This window comes from Pogona vitticeps, chromosome 6 (genome assembly GCF_051106095.1).
Source record: "Pogona vitticeps strain Pit_001003342236 chromosome 6, PviZW2.1, whole genome shotgun sequence".
Taxonomy (NCBI): domain Eukaryota; kingdom Metazoa; phylum Chordata; class Lepidosauria; order Squamata; family Agamidae; genus Pogona; species Pogona vitticeps.
Window position 1 is genome coordinate 43,260,570 of NC_135788.1, and position 18,036 is coordinate 43,278,605.

Sequence of the window (18,036 nt, forward strand, 5' to 3'; positions counted from 1 at the left end):
ACCTGGCTTTCCATTTTTAAAATGTACAGTAGTGGCCAATGCACTTCTCACAGAGATTGCATTGCATGCTTGGAGAAGGCAAGCTTCTGCTGGCTGAGCAAGTTCTGCAGGCTAACAAAGGCCACTGAAGAATGGATTTAAGACCTGGACTGTGGTAAAGATTTAACCTTGGTCTAGATTTATCCATGGGTGGCCCAGAAAGTAAGGCAGTTCTTTAGATCTCTCCTCCCATTTGCACTGATCACAAGCACATAGGTGTAGAGACCCAGCCTTTAATTGGAAGGGCTGTACTACAATACTGTTGTCTCATTTCCACCTGGTTTTTCCAAGCAACGATCAAAAGAGAGCTGTGGCTACATAAAAATACCTGGGAGCTGTGAAGGAGGCTACCTATACCCAACAGGATCAGGTACAGTATTAGGCACTGTATTTTTTTTTTATTCAGTACTCCCTCAGGATTGGAGAAACAGAATGAAATGTAGCTGTTGTCCTATTTCTTGAGCTGTGTGGGCTCAGCTCTTGCCAGAATAGCTGAGCCATTGGTTCTTTCCTGTCATGTAGCCTTTAAAGAAGGGCACAGCTAGCCTTTTAAATACCCCTGGAGCTTTTTATAAGATACAGTAACATTTTATCAAGGTGTATTGACTATATACTTTCTCGTAATACCTGGTGTAGGAACTGGGCAGTAGAGGCAAGGAGGGGGTGATCATTCTGATAGAGCACTGAAAAATGTCAGAGATAAATACTACCTTCCAGGCCCATACAGGTTTTCATTAAACTAGGCATCACTTTATCCTTTAATCAGACAGCTGAGCTGTTGCCTCATTCCTTCTCTTACCGTGTTGGTGGGTAGGATTCTGCCTTCAGTTGCTCCCCTATGTTTCTCATTTTGCTCACGGAACTTCTGCTCTTATCATTGATTAGTGATTGCTGACAAGAGACTGATTAAAGCTTGGCTAGATTTTATGTTGAACTGAACTCTGTTTCATGCCTGACATGATATTTTCATAAAACAGAAACTCGTTTGCAGGCAGGACACATTTTCCTAATAATGGGAGTATGCATCTGCATACTCATAGGTTTACTGGAGGCTGCCATTTTCAGCATCTACTGGCTTTCCAGCTGACACTCTCTTGAATCAAAAGAACCGACAAACAGTACAGTGGGGTCTTGACTTGAGAACTTAATCCGTATTGGAAGGCGGTTCTCAAGTCAAAAAATTCTCAAGTCAAATCTGCATTTCCCATAGGAATGCATTGAAAACCATTTGATCCGTATCTGCTCTTTTCCGTCCATAGAAACTAATGGGAAGCTGCTATTCTGCCTTCGACCACTAGAGGGGGATATTTTGTTTCTTTTTTTTTCTTAGGTCAAGAAAGGTTCAGGGAAGGCAGGGAAAATACAGTCCAGGCAGTACAGTACCAGGCAGTCTGAAGATTGTCTCCCAGTCCACTCTCTAAACGCTGGGAGGAGTGAGGAAGCAGACAGGCACCCTTTTCACTGGCCAACCGTTAACTGAAAGTTCAAATTTTGCACTTTCCCTGCCTCCCACGTGGTTTTTTTTCAGTTCTTAACTCAAATCTAAGTACTTAAGTCAAGTCAATATTTTCCTATGAGAGCAGTTCTTAAGTCAAAATGTTCTTAACTCGAGCCGTTCTTAAGTCAAGACCCCACTGTACTGTGGAGTAGGTTATAAAGCTTCGTATATTTCGTAGGTGAAAACACAAAAAAAATCAAGTTTTCTCCCTGCTGTTCATATAAGATTCCCCCCAAATTGTAGCAACTATTTGTGGCTAGGCTGTGGAGGAACAACTTGAGTATGCAGTCATATGTGTAACCAGGTATATGACTAAAACTCATTCTGACACCTCATCAATTAGCTACAGCAGGTTATGCAAACCTTATATAAAAATAAATAACTTTTGAACTCCAGAGGTGGAAGGGACCCTAGGGATCATCAAGTCCAACTCCTCTCAAGGAGGCACAGTGGGGAACTGAACTCCCAACCTCTGGCTCTGTAGCCGGAGACCTAAGCCACTGAGCTATCCAGCAGTAGGATTCTGGCCCTTGTATTTTTTTGCAATAAAACTTTTATATTATGTAGAAACCATAAAGATTGGGAGAGGGCGCTAATATTGCTACCAATAAAAAAAAAGGTGGTAATAGTTTGCTGCACTTTAATCAGTATAAGGCAGTTTCATGCACACAAGAGAAAATAGGTGGTCATCCAGACATTGTAATACTTGAGTCATAACTCCCACCACCCTTCACCTTTTTTATTTGATTGATTGATTGATTGATTGATTGATTGATTGATTGATTGATTGATTGATTGATTGCATTTATATGCCGCCCATCTAGACATAGTCTACTCTTTTTTTGTGTTCTCATCTGTTGAAACTGGCAGTTATGCTCCAGAGTCTTAAAGCTGAAGCCTCGCCCCTTGTTGAACCTACTACTTAATGCTTTCAACTGCTCATGTCATGGATGTGAACTTGAGATGGTGTGCATGCAGAGCACATGCTGTATGACCTAGCTATTGCTATTATTCTCTGAAGAATCCAAAATTAAATTTCCCAGATTAGAAGTACGGTAATAATCTAGCAGAACCTGGCATGTGAATAACTGGTAAGGTAAGCTCATGAAAAAACATACATACCAGAGGGAATTGCTTGATTGGTAGCTCTTGTTAGTCAAATTCCACTTCACAGCCATAAAAGCTGCTTTTGAGTCTCAGAAGAATTTAACAGTCGTACTGGGGAATGCATTAGAAGAAATTCTGAAGGTGAAACTTGCATTTACTTTGCTACCTGTATTTATCCACTGCACCTGTACAAATGACCTGTTCACAAGAAGGGACATGGCCAATTAGTTAAGCAATTGCCTGGTGTGTTGCGGTTCCTTGTTTTGTTTTGTTTTAGCACTGACAAAACATAAATCCTGTAGGGACCAGCTACAAAACTTGTTCTGAACAATAGGCACCAGGTCAATAATGTTTTTTTTTAAAAAAAATGTAAATGAAGAGAGCAGTTCACAGCATCAAAGCCTTCCATGTCAGAGGAATGTTTATATCAGAACTTAAAGAGCATGGCTACAGTAATAACAATAGTACTAGCAGTAATAGTAGTAACAGATAGAAGGCAAGGTGACCATGGGAAAAACACATCAAAAAACTATCACAACTCCCATGGCTAAATGTGGCATATGATCAGTATCATTCATTATAATAAGTACACTGTTGTATGTGTTTTGATCTAAGAGGGAAAAAACCCTACTTCTTTTAAAATAATAATGTAAACATAATGCACTTATGCACCTTGGTTGGAATTTCTAATGTCCCTTTCCAATGGGTATGGCAAGGCATATACGTAAATCAATTAACGCCACACATTAGTGCATCTGGAATCGCAATTAATTGGGATGATCTGTAATGTTCAGAGAATGTGGTACTAACCTTGAAATATTTCTGATCATTAAAGCAGTGCATTAATTTCAGAATTCAACCGTGCTGTGGAGTTTTAAGTTTCTTTAATTAAGCAGTCACAAAAATTGAGAAGAGAAATGGCACATGAAATGTCACTTTACTTGCGATTACACTGACTTTTAAGTCTTTTTATATGATAAGAAGACACCTGTTTAATGAATTAGACGTATTAAACCTTCATTATTTTCTCTTGCTCTAAACCAGGATGCAAAATATGATCAATAATTGTATAAAAGGAGTTTCTGTGAAATAATGTAGAGCACATTTATGGTAGATCTATTAGCAAGCAAAACTAATAGAATCCCTGCCTTTTTGATAGGTGCCCCCATATTTGCCCCTTATTAGCTCATACAAGCTGAGACAGCTGACATAAATTCAGGGAGGTTTATATGGACCAACGTGGTATGTACAGGTAGGTGCTCTAAGATGGGGCACATACATTTTCTATCAGAATGCCCTTTGTATGCAGAATTGAGGGATCAGTATCTTGAACCCTTAACAATTGAGATCAAGAAGAACTCTCCTTTATGTACAATTTTATATCTGCTACCTGGCATAGACTACTATATATCCTATAGGACTACTAAATTCATTAAATGAGCCGTGGAAAGACAGAACTCATTCCCTGCTTCACAGTCTCTTTAAATTATTCTTACAACTTGATACTTGTTTGGGAATGCTTATTTTATTAGTTTATGCTTTTTGGTTGTTTATATGTATTCATATCAGATGCCAAATACAATCTTTTAAGAGTGGTTTAATTTCTGTTTATACATGCAGCCTGATTGGTTATGAAGCAATATTCATTGTCATTTGAGTAGAATATGACAAAAGCTAATGAAAACCTATGTGCAAAGCTTGTTTGAAAGAGAAATATGATCTCTTTGTATATTAGTCTTTAGAGCAATAAGCCAGTTTTGTTTCTTTGTTTTGTTGCCTCAGATGTGAGAGGTTTCTTATGAAAGACATTCATTCAAACCCAAGGGGGGGGGGTTGAGTAGGATCTGCAGTACATACAAAAAAGAACTTACTCAAGAGCAGGATGTAAATGCATACTTCATAGTTGAAATTGTATCTGTCTTGCAATTCAGGGTTTATCCTTGTGAATTTTCAACCAGTAGCATCTACCAGGGATGTGTAGAAGCCCTGACCTGTGTAGATTAATAAAGGGTCTAGAGGCAGGTTGAGCTGGTGATATTTTTCAGGTAATATTTTGAACAGCTTTGTTCCCAGACCCATGACTTTATATGTATGTTTCTGAATCTCCATATAGATCAGGGGCCAGGGAACTTTTTTACCCCCCCCCAAAAAAAAATTATATACGCCGACATGACCCCCTTGATTTGAAAGGAAGGAAATCATACATTCGTTGTCTAGTCGTTTAGTCGTGTCCAACTCTTTGTGACCCCATGGACCAGAGCATGCCAGGCCCTCCTATCTTCCATTGCCTCCCGTAGTTGTGTCAAAAAATCATACATTATTTGAATTCAAAATATTATTGAATCTACACAGGCTGTGTACCGAACTAGCAGGATATGTAATTGGTATCAATGGCTGCCAGGCTATGTACCAAACTAGCAGGATGCACCAAATTTAATAAAGATGTGCACTATTTTTGCTGGAACACATTGCACTCCAGCCATGGGGTGGTATATGAAGTAGTAAGGTGTCCAACGTGCCTAGAAAGTTGCATTAAATTTTTGCTAGCTCACAGAGGATTTAATAATCATCAATGGCTGCCAGAGTAGTGCTAGCAATGACATGCTTGGAGGGGGAGGGGCTTTTCCTACCACTTTAATCATTCTGTGTGTGGTGTGCAAAAAGGAACAAACCCAGGCTAAAGGTCATGTCACCCACCCTGGTGCCACAGCCCAATATCAAAGGACCAGTGCGCTATTTTTTAAATCATCATCAATGGAAAACTCAGCAGTGGGCAGAGGATTGGAAAAGATCAGTCCACATCCCAATCCCAAAGAAGGGCAGTGCCAAAGAATGCTCCAACTACTGTACAATTGCACTCATTTCACATACTAGGAAGGTTATGCTCAAAATCCAACAAGGCAGGCTTCAGCAGTATGTGGATCGAGAACTCCCAGAAGTGCAAGCTGGATTTTGAAGGGGCAGAGGAACTACAGACCAAATTGCTAACATGCGCTGGATTATGGTGAAAGCCAGAGAGTTCCAGAAAAACATCTACTTCTGCTTCATTGACTAAGCAAAAGCATGGCAGAAAGTGAGAAGGAATTAAAGAACCTCTTAATGATGGTGAAGAGAAGAGCGCAAAAATTGGTCTGAAGCTCAACATAAAAAAAAAAAAACAACAACTAAGATCATGGCCACTGGTCCCATCACCTCCTGGCAAATAGAAGGGGAAGATATAGAGGCAGTGACAGATTTTACTTTCTTGGGCTCCATGATCACTGCAGATGGTGACAGCAGCTACGGAATTCAAAGACCCCTGCTACTTGGAAGGAAAGCGATGACAAACCTAGACAGCATCTTAAAAAGCCACCCTTTTTTCCCTGCCTTAATTCAAGCCGTCTGTTTTGCTTGCCTGTTCCTTTTTTCATAGTTTTGAGTCAGTCTCTCTTTCTCATACACACACACATCCATCCGCCCTCCCTCCTTCCCTGCCTCCCTCCATTTTCTACATACATTTAAACAAGCTTGATGAAGCCCTCGGTCTCTCGCACCTTCCTTCCCTCGTTAACTGGAGCCTTTCCCTCCTCCTGCTTGCTTGCAGTCATCTCCGGTGGAAGCAGTCATTCACAAGCCCCGGATTGATTGACTACCCGGGGCTATTCTACAGCTGTAACAAATCAAGCAGGCTTATCTCCGATCTCTGAAAGAACGGATTTACAAGTGCCCTGCCGAAACCAAGGAAGTAACAGGGAGAAGTGGCTTACAATTTGAGGTTGGGCTGCAGGGGGTGGGGTGGGAGGTGGGGGTAGCACTCTGCTCATTACCCCCAGGATTTTCACTTTTACCCCATTTGGGGTGATTTACCCCTGTTCCTCAACCACTGATGTAGATAGATCAATAGATCCCACAAATGGACAGAAAATGCAAATAACTGATCTCTGTGTGTGACCTATCATTTCAAACTTCATGTAACAATCTTTCTTCTACAATCATACAGACATTTTCCTAATAGTGTAATAATACTTTCATAATAATAGTTTCATAAACTAAACTGAAGGAGAGAAAAAAGGAAATGAAGAATATTTTAATATTATAACTTAATATTATAGGGCTAAAGAACAAGGAGGCTGCATTCTTGTCATTGTTTTTCAGATAACAACATGGTGCAATTTAAGATAAAAGCTAGCACTTCTAGAAAGGCATTTTAGAACATCAAATGATTATAGTTGAGTACTAGCCAGGCAATTGATTGATATCCTAGCCTCACAGCAGCCAGTGGGACTAAGAGGCATAACAAGCAATCGAGACTCATGAAGTTTAAGAAGTGGAGAAAAATGATACAGAAAGCCAAGAGACTGACAGAGTGCATAACAGCATTGGACCAAACATTCCCAACTGGAATGGCCAAGTCCAGTCTACTGAGATTTATTGCTTGCCCCAACCTAATTGCCAAGTATAGTAGGACTGATCTGAAAAAGGAATTGCGGCTGTGATAATGTACCTTCTGGATAGGAGTTTGTTCAGTTCACTTTTCAGCTATCCATGAAATTTGGATTCTGATTTTTTCCACTATATTAAATTGTCCTGTTTAAGTAATGTATGCAGAATGTGTATAGTCAGGAATCCAGACAAATATTAATATATTCTTGAAAATCGATACTGAAAAATGCCTTTATGGCATGAAAAGGGGTTGCAAAAATGTCTATATTGGCAAAAATTGCAAACAGAAATGCACGTAAAATAGAGACAAATGTGCACAAAATTGAATAATTTTTATGTTTGTTAGTTCAGTCGTTTAGTCGTGTCCGACTCTTCGTGACCCCATGGACCAGAGCACGCCAGGCCCTCCTATCTTCCACCGCCTCCCGGAGTTGTGTCAAATTCTTGTTGGTTTCTTCGATGACACTGTCCAACCATCTCATCCTCAGTTGTCCCCTTCTCCTCTTGCCTTCACACTTTCCCAACATCAAAGTCTTTTCCAAGGAGTCTTCTCTTCTCATGAGATGGCCAAAGTACTGGAGCCTCAGCTTCAGGATCTGTCCTTCCAATGAGCACTCGGGGTTGATTTCCTTTAGAATTGATAGGTTTGTTCTCTTTGCAGTCCAGGGAACTCTCAAGAGTCTCCTCCAGCACGACAATTCAAAGGCACCAATTCTTCGGCGGTCAGCTTTCTTTATGGTCCAGCTCTCACTTCCATACAACACTACAGGAAAAACCATAGCTTTGACTATTCGGACTTTTGTTGGCAAGGTGATGTCTCTGCTTTTTAAGATGCTGTCAAGGTTTGTCATTGCTTTCCTCCCAAGAAGCAGGCGTCTTTTAATTTCGGGGCTGCTGTCTCCATCTGCAGTGATCATGGAGCCCAAGAAAGTAAAATCTGTCACTGCCTCCATATCTTCCCCTTCTATTTCCCAGGAGGTGATGGGACCAGTGGCCATGATCTTAGTTTTTTTGATATTGAGTTTCAGACCGTTTTTTGCACTCTCGTCTTTCACCCTCATTACAAGGTTCTTTAGTTCCTCCTCACTTTCCGCCATCAGAGTGGTATCATCTGCATATCGGAGGTTGTTGATATTTCTTCCTGCAATCTTAATTCCATCTTGGGATTCCTCCAGTCCAGCCTTCCGCATGATGTATTCTGCATATAAGTTAAATAAGCAGGGTGACGATATACAGCCTTGTCGTACTCCTTTCCCAATTTTGAACCAATCCGTTGTTCCATATCCAGTTCTAACTGTTGCTTGCTGTCCCACATATAGGTTTCTCAGGAGATTGATAAGGTGGTCCAGCACACCCATTTCTTTTAGGACTTGCCATAGTTTGCTGTGGTCCACACAGTCAAAGGCTTTTGCATAGTCAATGAAGCAGAAGTAGATGTTTTTCTGGAACTCTCTGGCTTTCTCCATAATCGAGCGCATGTTGGCAATTTGGTCTCTAGTTCCTCTGCCCCTTCGGAATCCCGCTTGTACTTCTGGGAGTTCTCGGTCCACATACTGCTGAAGCCTACCTTGTATGATTTTGAGCATAACCTTGCTGGCGTGTGAGATGAGTGCAATTGTCCGGTAGTTGGAGCATTCTTTGGCACTTCACTTCTTTGGTATTGGGATGTGGACTGATCTTTTCCAGTCCTCTGGCCACTGTTGAGTTTTCCAAACTTGTTGGCATATTGAATGTAGCACCTTAACAGCATCATCCTTTAAGATTTTAAATAGTTCAACTGGAATGCCATCACCTCCACTGGCCTTGTTGTTAGCCATGCTTTCTAAGGCCCACTTGACCTCACTCTCCAGGATGTCTGGCTCTAGGTCAGCAACTATATTGTCTGGGTTGTCCGGGATATCCAAAACTTTCTGATATAATTCCTCTGTGTAATCTTGCCACCTCTTCTTGATGTCTTCTGCTTCTGTGAGGTCCCTTCCATTTTTGTCTTTTATCATATCCATCTTTGCACAAAATTTTCCTCTAATATCTCCAATTTTCCTGAACAGATCTCTGGTTTTTCCTTTTCTGTTATTTTCCTCTATTTCTTTGCATTGTTCATTTAAGAAGGCCCTCTTGTCTCTCCTTGCTTCTTCAGGCACTCTGTCCACCAAATCTAGTTCCTTAAATCTGTTTTTTACTTCTACTGTGTATTCGTAAGGGATTTGGTTTAGATTATACCTGAGTGGCCCAGTGGTTTTTCCTACTCTCTTCAGTTTAAGCTTGAATTTTGCTATGAGAAGCTGATGATCAGAGCCACAATCAGCTCCAGGTCTTGTTTTTGCTGACTGTATAGAGCTTCTCCATCTTTGGCTGCAGAGAATATAGTCAATCTGATTTCGATGTTGCCCATCTGGTGATTTCCATGTGTAGAGTCGCCTCTTGTGTTGTTGGAAAAGGGTGTTTGTGATGACCAGCTTGTTCTCTTGACAAAACTCTATTAGCCTTTGCCTTGCTTCGTTTTGAACTCCAAGGCCAAACTTCCCTGTTGTTCCTTTCATCTCTTGACTCCCTACCTTAGCATTCCAGTCCCCCAGAATGAGAAGAACATCCTTCTTCGGTGTCAGTTCTAGAAGGTGTTGTAAATCTTCATAAAATTGTTCAATTTCAGTCTCCTCAGCAATGGAAGTTGGTGCATAAACTTGGATTATTGTGATGTTGAAAGGTCTGCCTTGGATTCGTATTGACATCATTCTATCATTTTTGAGATTATATCCCATTACGGCTTTTCCCACTCTTTTGTTGACTATGAGGGCTACTCCATTCCTTCTACGGGATTCTTGCCCAAAATAGTAGACATGATAATCGTCTGAGTTGAAATCACCCATTCCCATCCATTTTAGTTCACTGATGCCCACAATGTCGATGTTTATTCTTGCCATCTCCTGTTTGACCACCTCCAGCTTCCCAAGGTTCATAGATCTTACATTCCAGGTTCCTATGCAGTATTTTTCTTTCCAGCATCGGACTTTCCTTTCACTTCCAGGCACGTCCACAGCTGAGCGTCCTTTCGGCTTTGGCCCATCCACTTCATCAGCTCTGGAGCTACTTGTACTTGTCCTCCGCTCTTCCTCAGTAGCATGTTGGACGCCTTTTGACCTGAGGGTCCCATCTTCCAGCGTCATATCTTTTAGCCTTTTGTTTCTGATCATGGGGCATTCTTGGCAAAGATACTGGAGTGGAATTGCCGGTTCCTACCCCAGGTGGATTGCGTTTAGTCAGAACTCTCCACTATGACCTGTCCGTCTTGGGTGGCCCTGCACGGCATAGCCCATAGCTTCTGAGTTACTCAAGCCCCCTCGCCACGACAAGGCAGCAATCCGTGAAGGGTTTATGTAGACTTTTTAAAAAATCGCAGTGTTTAGGATGATCCATACTTATGACTGGAAAAGCTCTCCAAGTTTGAAACAAATTGAATGCAATACTTGAAAAATTACATCTGAGACATTTAGTACATTTGTCTAAACCTATTTCTGGCGATGAAGCAGTTGTGGGTTTCCCACAAAATGATATAAGCGCATCTGACAGAGCTCATCATGGTCTTTTCTAGTTCGATAATCCGCCTTTGACTAGTAAGAACATTAGCCATGGAGAATCCTTCTACATTAAAGAACAGATTGCCATTCATTAGATCCCGCCAGTCCTGTTATTCAGATATTGTTAAAAGCTTGTTCTACATACTAGAATTCATTTTATGTTTGAAGCTTTGTACAGTATTCATCGTATCATATCAAGCTACTTAAATACAGTTCTTGCTTTCTTTAAATGGCAGTGTTTTTTCTCCACCAAATGATATAACTGCAGATAAACCCACATGGCTACATAGCTCTTTAAACATTTAATTTATTATCATCACAGTTGAATGGGAAAGTGATATAAATATAGTCTCTCTGGATTATCTTGATGAGCTCTGTAAAGATTACAGTTAGCAAAACGTGCTGGAATACCTACCTGAAATTTTGGCTTTGGCTATGAATAAATCAAAAGAAAGAAACTAATGTTCTTGTGTTGCTGGAGGCTACACAGGCAGGAAACAGAGGAAGACCTTTATGATATCTTATATACAAGCATATTGTATGTACACAAAAATCCTGATGATACATACAACTAAATTCCAGTGCCACTGGGTGGTAAATTATATACTGACATTACCCATACAGCATAAGCATTGGGGCGGGGGGTGTTACAGCTGCACTAATTGAGTACTCTACAGTGCTTTGCAACCATTTTGTTGTTGTTTAGTTGTTAAGCCATGTCCGACTCTTTGTGACCCCATGGACCAAAGCACGCCAGGCCCTCCTGCCTTCCACTACCTACTGGAGTTTGGTCACAGTCCTCCTGAAACCTAGTCGCAAAACTGAAGAGGAGTGCCGAGTTTCTTCTTCCTAAATGCACATCAAATAAATCACTTCCATTGTCACTATTATAATATCAGTTACAGCTTCTTATCTGAGAAATGGCAACTTATTTGGGATCTTTGTTTAGAATTTTGATTCTTGAGCCCATTTTGTGTTTGAAAGCTGCAGTGATCTTGGAGTATGTTTGTGAAGCATCATGAGTCCACCCCTAGAGGTGTTGGTGGCATCTGGGTCTCCTAGCAATAATTCCATGGACTCCAGGTTGGGAGAATAACCAAGAACAGTTTTGATTGCAACTGAGGAATCAAGAGAAACAGGAATACTGTTCTTAATTCCCTGTGGAAGCTTCCTGAGAGGCTGAGTTTCTTGCACTCCCCCCCCCGACGGGAATGTCATTTCAAGAGGCCCATCTGTGAAGACCATAGGGCAGTGGTCCCCAAGCTTGGGCCTCCAGATGTTCTTGGACTACAACTCCCAGAAGCCTATACCACCACCTCTTCTGGCCATGATTTCTGGGAGTTGAAGTCCAAGAACATCTGGAGGCCCAAGGTTGAGGACCACTGCCATAGGGGACTCTGAGGATCTTTATCTCACAAAGTGAGAGTGGGGGAGGAGGCTCTTCAAGAACAGCTGGAAAAACCTGGTGGGAGATAATGGTGCCTACTCCTCTGTTCTCCTGGAGTTTCCTTTGTCGCTTGTGCTGGCACTTTTGTCACCAGCACTGCAGCTGGATCAGAATGGGTGCTGCTGCTCTCATTGGACGAGGTGGGCACTGAGAAGGTACAATAGGCTCCTGAAGGGTCCTCAGGTCCCTCGTCTGCAGCCCTTTCCTTTACTCAATGGATGGGTCTCGGGAATGTCAGCCTGGGACTTCTTTTCCCAGGCAGCCTCTTCTTTAGCTGAAGCTCAGAAGTGGGGAACCCAAGCCTTGGCGGCTTTTCCCCATGTATCTTCCTCCTCCTCCTCCTCTGATGTCTGTCTCTCCCTCCATTTCCCTGAAGGAATCCCCTCAGCTGCCCTGGCCTACCTCTTTTATCCCGGCCTCTGCCTCACTGTTTCCCTCTTGCAGGTGGCCCTCATCACCTAGTTTGTTCACAGGTACCCGTTATCCCTCCCCCTTGCTTACTACAGACCCAGGAGCTAAGGCCTCAGCCCAGGGTACTGGTGCCACCCCGCTCGGAATGTTCCATTAAATTCATTGGGACTTCCCAATGAATATAGACACATAATTTGCCATTTTGTTCAGTGAGGGGGAAGTTATATGAGAGGCAATGGCTATAATGATGATGGGTCTCCTCATTACACATCAAGCTTAAACTTGGCATGTATCAGACCTTTTGAATGTTTATATGTTTTGTGCTAGGGGAGATGTGTAAAGCAAAGCCAGGGCACATGTTGCACACACACAAACACACACACAAACTTTCTGGGCTACAACTCATCCTTCAGTGTTTGGTGTTTTGGTGAAGCAACATCTGGAGCACCACACATTTTTCTTCCTTAGTATAAAGACATCTGTAGAAGCAGTGAATGTTATATATTGTTGTTGTTTTTTTTTAAAAAAAAACATCTCCCCAAGTGCATGAATGTTTTGATATAACATTTTCTGCGAGAAAAGACAGAAAAATTTGAAAACACTGTGTAGAAACATGTTTGATCATTGGCACCTATTTTTAATATTTAATAATATATGTAAGTGGAATAATCTCAACAAATACCATGGTTGGAAGTGCATTGTAGGAACCCTGTGTGGATTATAATGGATTCCAGAGAGCATCTGTTGCAACAACAAACTGAGTCCAGCAGTAGTGTAAAAACTCATGCATTTCTAGTACTGTACAATACTATTCACGTCTATTCAGAATTACCCATTGAATTAGGCAGAGTGTAGTTAAGTGTGTATAGAACTGATGTCTTATTGTGGCATGAACTTTTGTGAACTGGGGATATAATCCACAGCACACTCTGTCAAAATAAAAGATGTGCAGATGTCTCTGACCTGCTCTGTACGTAAATGAAAGGGGCACACAGATAGAGGATGGCTTATAATGTGCCCTTTTGGTAGCAGTCTGACCTAGTCTCTGTCCAGTCCATGACCGTAACTTGTGCATTTTTGGTTCTTTCTGAAGCCCTGCTTTCTGCGGAGACCACAAACAGGCCAAGTCTAAGACTGAACAGTGCAGACAAGAATGCAGTCTGCTGTGCTAGTCTCTCTGTTTTATTTTTATTCCCCCCCCCTTTTTTTTTGGTGCTGCCAGGAAAAAGTCCTAATCAGCCTCCTAAGGTAGCCATGAAGAAGGGAGTGATTGAGGAACTTCATAATGGCAATGTACACAGTTGTCTTTGATTCCTCCTTAAAAGGGCAATGCAGGGAGTGTGGTGCTCTAGCCTTTTTTCCCCTTATTCTCCGACTCTGCCCTTTCAGTATCTGAAATTAATGGCACTGTGGCCACAAGACTTTGATGATGTAATCAGTGCCTTTACAGAAGGGAAGACAAAGGAGGTTTGCTTCTAAGGCAAAGAACATACTTTCCTTTGGTTTCCTTAGTCTTTCGTTTATCGTTTTCCATTTCTATTTGTGAAGTGTGAACTAACATGCATGATCTGCCGTAGTGTAACTTTGTGTTGTGGGTGACCTACAGCTCTTTGCTTGGGTTTAAAAAAAGAATCAGGACCAGCTAATTACTATATACTGTAGTCATATAACAGGTCAAAAGCAAAGAAAAAGAAAAAGAGAGAGAGAGAGAGAGAGAGAGAGAGACAACCCCCCACCCACCCCCATCTGACTTCTGCTATGGCAAATCATACTATAGTTGCACAAGAAGCTTTGGAAAATCAAATGCATATGCATTGCCCTTTTAAGACGGAATCAAAGACAACTGTGTCCATTGCCATTATGAAGTTCAAGTAAAATCAATACTCAAAAAATTATGGCCACAAATTAAAATGATATGTTTCATACAAAAGAAAGTTTTAAAGACCAACATGAGTATAATAGCTGAAAAAAACATGAACTTGCTACAAGGGAAAAGACATGAAATATTAAAGGATCTTGAATTCTTTGAGTTTGCTGGGTGATTATTCTGTAGTTTCAACCTAATTACCATGACATATGTTTGATTGTTTCTTTTTCAAAACTTTACACTGCAACAAGGTATAGATATGGTAAAATTTAACATACTCTAAATAGAATTATTATCATTAAACATTAATACCGATGGACATTTTTAAAAATCCAAAGGATGCTCGCTGGACAATATAAATGTAGACAAGTATGACACCTTTATTAGACCACTAAAAATCAAACAATTAATGCAAGCTTTTGTGGAATAAAAATCTGCTTCTTCGGGCACACACTAGTAACTTGTGAGTAGTGCAGAAAAATTATAAATGAATGTCCCAAAAATCCATAGCAAACGTTGCCAGGCACCATCTTCTTAAAGTGTGTTTAAAGCTTATTGCAAGGCGGGCTAGGGGTTGTGGTTTAAAGCTAGAAGTGGGCATAGCAATCTCATCAGAACACTGGGATAAATTTTAGTTTGCTCACCAGATAGAAGCCAGTTGCAGAGTTGGAAGTCCAATTAAAATATTATATTACTTAGTGAATGTGTAAGTAGATGTTCAAAGTTCTCCTCCTTGCTTGATTAAAGAGTTCACATAGTCCAGCTTAATTAATGTAAAGAATTCTCAGTGGTGCTTGGGGCCAGCTTTTCATTGAATTTCCAGTTTTTTAAAAAAAAAAAATCCAAAGTAAGTGATGTTCTCATTACATGTAGAAGAATGTGATGGTAGTGTTTTTCAGTCCAGCATTAGGTAAACCACAGCACTGTTTTCTTTAGTGTATTTCTGAAGGACTTACTGCACAAGTAGAAGTTAGCCTAAATGTAAGATCAGCATCTGAGGCTCGCCCTATGTAACGGAACCCAAGGTATGACGTCATTCCTGCATGTCAATCAGGGGATGGAGCAGGAGGGGCGGAGCCAGAATGACAGTTGGAACAGTTGGGAGAGACAGTTGGGGTTGGAATGAGAGAGAGAGAGAGAGGTTCAGAGGGAGAGTTAGGGACCAGAAGTTATTGAAACAGTGCTAGGGCATAGGAGTAACAAAAAGGGTTAAGAAAAGAAATTGAAAGAATAAAGCATATTGGACAAGCAGGAATGATCTCATCAGTTTATCAAGAGAAATATTGACATGATCTGATATACGTTAACACCTGATTTAACACACATGAATATATAACACAGTTACATTTGATTATACTTATGATTCTTTTCAATAATAAAAGAATGTTTATTTAAAACATTGTCTCCTGAAACTGTATGACCCTTTGGGGTGACAGCTCCTGAGTGTGTGGGATTTGATTTGGTATTAGTATAATACCTGGTGGCAGCGAAAAGGGCATATTTACCTTTGTGGAGCCCAGAAGCATAAAGGGCACAAAGGGGGATCGCCACACCCTATTGCGGTGGCTCCCAACCTTGGGTAACCCGGGTGTTCTTGGACTGCAACTCCCTGAAACTCCAGTCAGTAGAGCTAGCAGTGAAGGCTTCTGGGAGTTGCAGTCCAAGAACTCCTGGGTTTCCCAAGGTGGGGAACCACTGGTTTATGGTGCAGAAAAACGAACTGTGAGACTGACTGGTCAAGCCCAGAGACAGGATATTTTTCTGAAGTGGCACCATATACAGTATTTGGAATGCCCTCCCCAGACATTTAGGTATAGGCTGCTGTTCACTCAACTTTATATCAACTTACATTAATCAAATCTGTATTTGAATAATTTTAATATCTTCTGCTTTTAACGAACATTGTAGACCTTTCTGTTATAATTTTGTTGGGTGTGAGTCTTGTTGTTTTACAAGCTGTACCATGAACATTGATTTTCTTATTTTAATTTAAATTTGTATTAGTGGTACATAAACTGCTTTGCAAGGGTCTTTATCCTGAAAAATAGATGGAAAGTCAATACAATCGTTGTCATTTCTATATGTTATGTTGTGTTGCAGAATTGATGACGTTTGTATGTGTAAACCACTTATACCACAAAAAATGGAGGTGGTGACTAAGACAGACATATGGATTCCAGGGTGCCTTTATTTTTTTGTAGAAGGAAAACAATCATTTTGAAAAATAAAATAAGTCCAAGCCTTTACCTATCCCACTCTTCTTACTTTCTTCTCAGCATTTTCTGTAATCTGCACCTGTTGTAGATGTGTCTAGAGCAGTTGGGAGTCCTCATAATTCAGCAACAGGACTCAACCGGAGCCATATATGTCAGGGTCAAACATACACTCACTCCAGGGTCATGGCTAGGTTACCAAGTCAAGGCTGACAGTCCACTCCGATAATATTTGTTTCTTCCTAGGTCAGCCCATTTTTCTGTCTACCTTCTCAACTTCACTTTTGTGAACAGCACAAATTTGAAGCCATTGAAAAAGTACCCTGCAATGTGGGAAAATCATATGTCACTGCTTTGAAGCTAGCTAGGTGCGATTTTGAACAACACGCAAAATAAATAAAAGTGCAACAAAATAGGCAAATCTTTTCCAATACATGTAGAAAAAAATTCTTTCTCTGAAAAAGTATTAAAAACAGATTTGATTTTATTTTGCTCCAGATCAGACATGAAAACTAAATAACACTAGGTATTTTTTCCCTTTCTGGGCTAGGGACAGTTTGGAGGCTTATAAATAACTCCTACAATGAAGCATACATTTAAGCAGCAAAGAATCTGGTTCTAATTACTTGTACTCTAGTTGAACTTTGGCGTTTCCTTTGACTTTCTATCTAATGTATGTGAGCTGTGTGCTTTGCACTTCTGCAATGAGTTCGTATACACATACATAAGCACATACATCCAGACTTCATCTTTTTGGTGCCAATAAAAATGAGGGTTAACAGAATGTTTTGACCAAATGCAACACTTTGCCATTCACCCTAATTAGCTCAAATTGCTCCTTCCCACCAGGGATTTGGAGCTCAGTGTTCCAGCTCCCCTTGGGGCTATCCAGGAAATGCCATTTGCTTTACAACTTCTTACTCTTTTAAGGCCCAGTTGTCTGAAGGGAGTGCATTAAAAGCCAGTGTTTAATAATCTATGTTTGTTGTAAAAATGAAAAGGATTTCATAAATGCTTGCCCTGTTTTCAATCAACCACAATATTAAAAACTTTCTATCTGCCAGTATGGGCTTACTGACTATACCTTATCTCTTCTAAAGCACACTTCACTTCCTTAAAGATCTTATCTTTAGCTAAACTCTATAAAAATAATCAAAGGTGAAGACTTGTAACTAAACTATTGTTTAAAGAATTCTTAACTAGCTTTCTGGTGCGTCTTGTTGATTCAGGATTGCAGAGTAATGGCATTAGAAGCATATACTCTTTAAGGAAATCTTTTCTTAGTATTATAATACTTCTGTAGTTCTCTTTTTGGTTGGAACCCTCATTTTGCCTCAGCATATGCCCATCTACACATATGCATACACACAATACTAAAACATCTTTGTTCAGATAGTAAAAGTGATTTTCCCCCCTGTACAATACTCTTTTCTTCTTTAGCAAGTCTCTTGTCCTAT

At 40.6% G+C, this 18,036-nt stretch overlaps 1 protein-coding gene across 12 annotated transcripts in view; it reads left to right on the forward strand.

The window, feature by feature from the left end:
- RARB (retinoic acid receptor beta) overlaps nt 1-18,036 on the forward strand; it is a 444,828-nt gene that overhangs the window by 327,602 nt on the left and 99,190 nt on the right. The gene's annotated exons all lie outside the window — the stretch shown is intronic.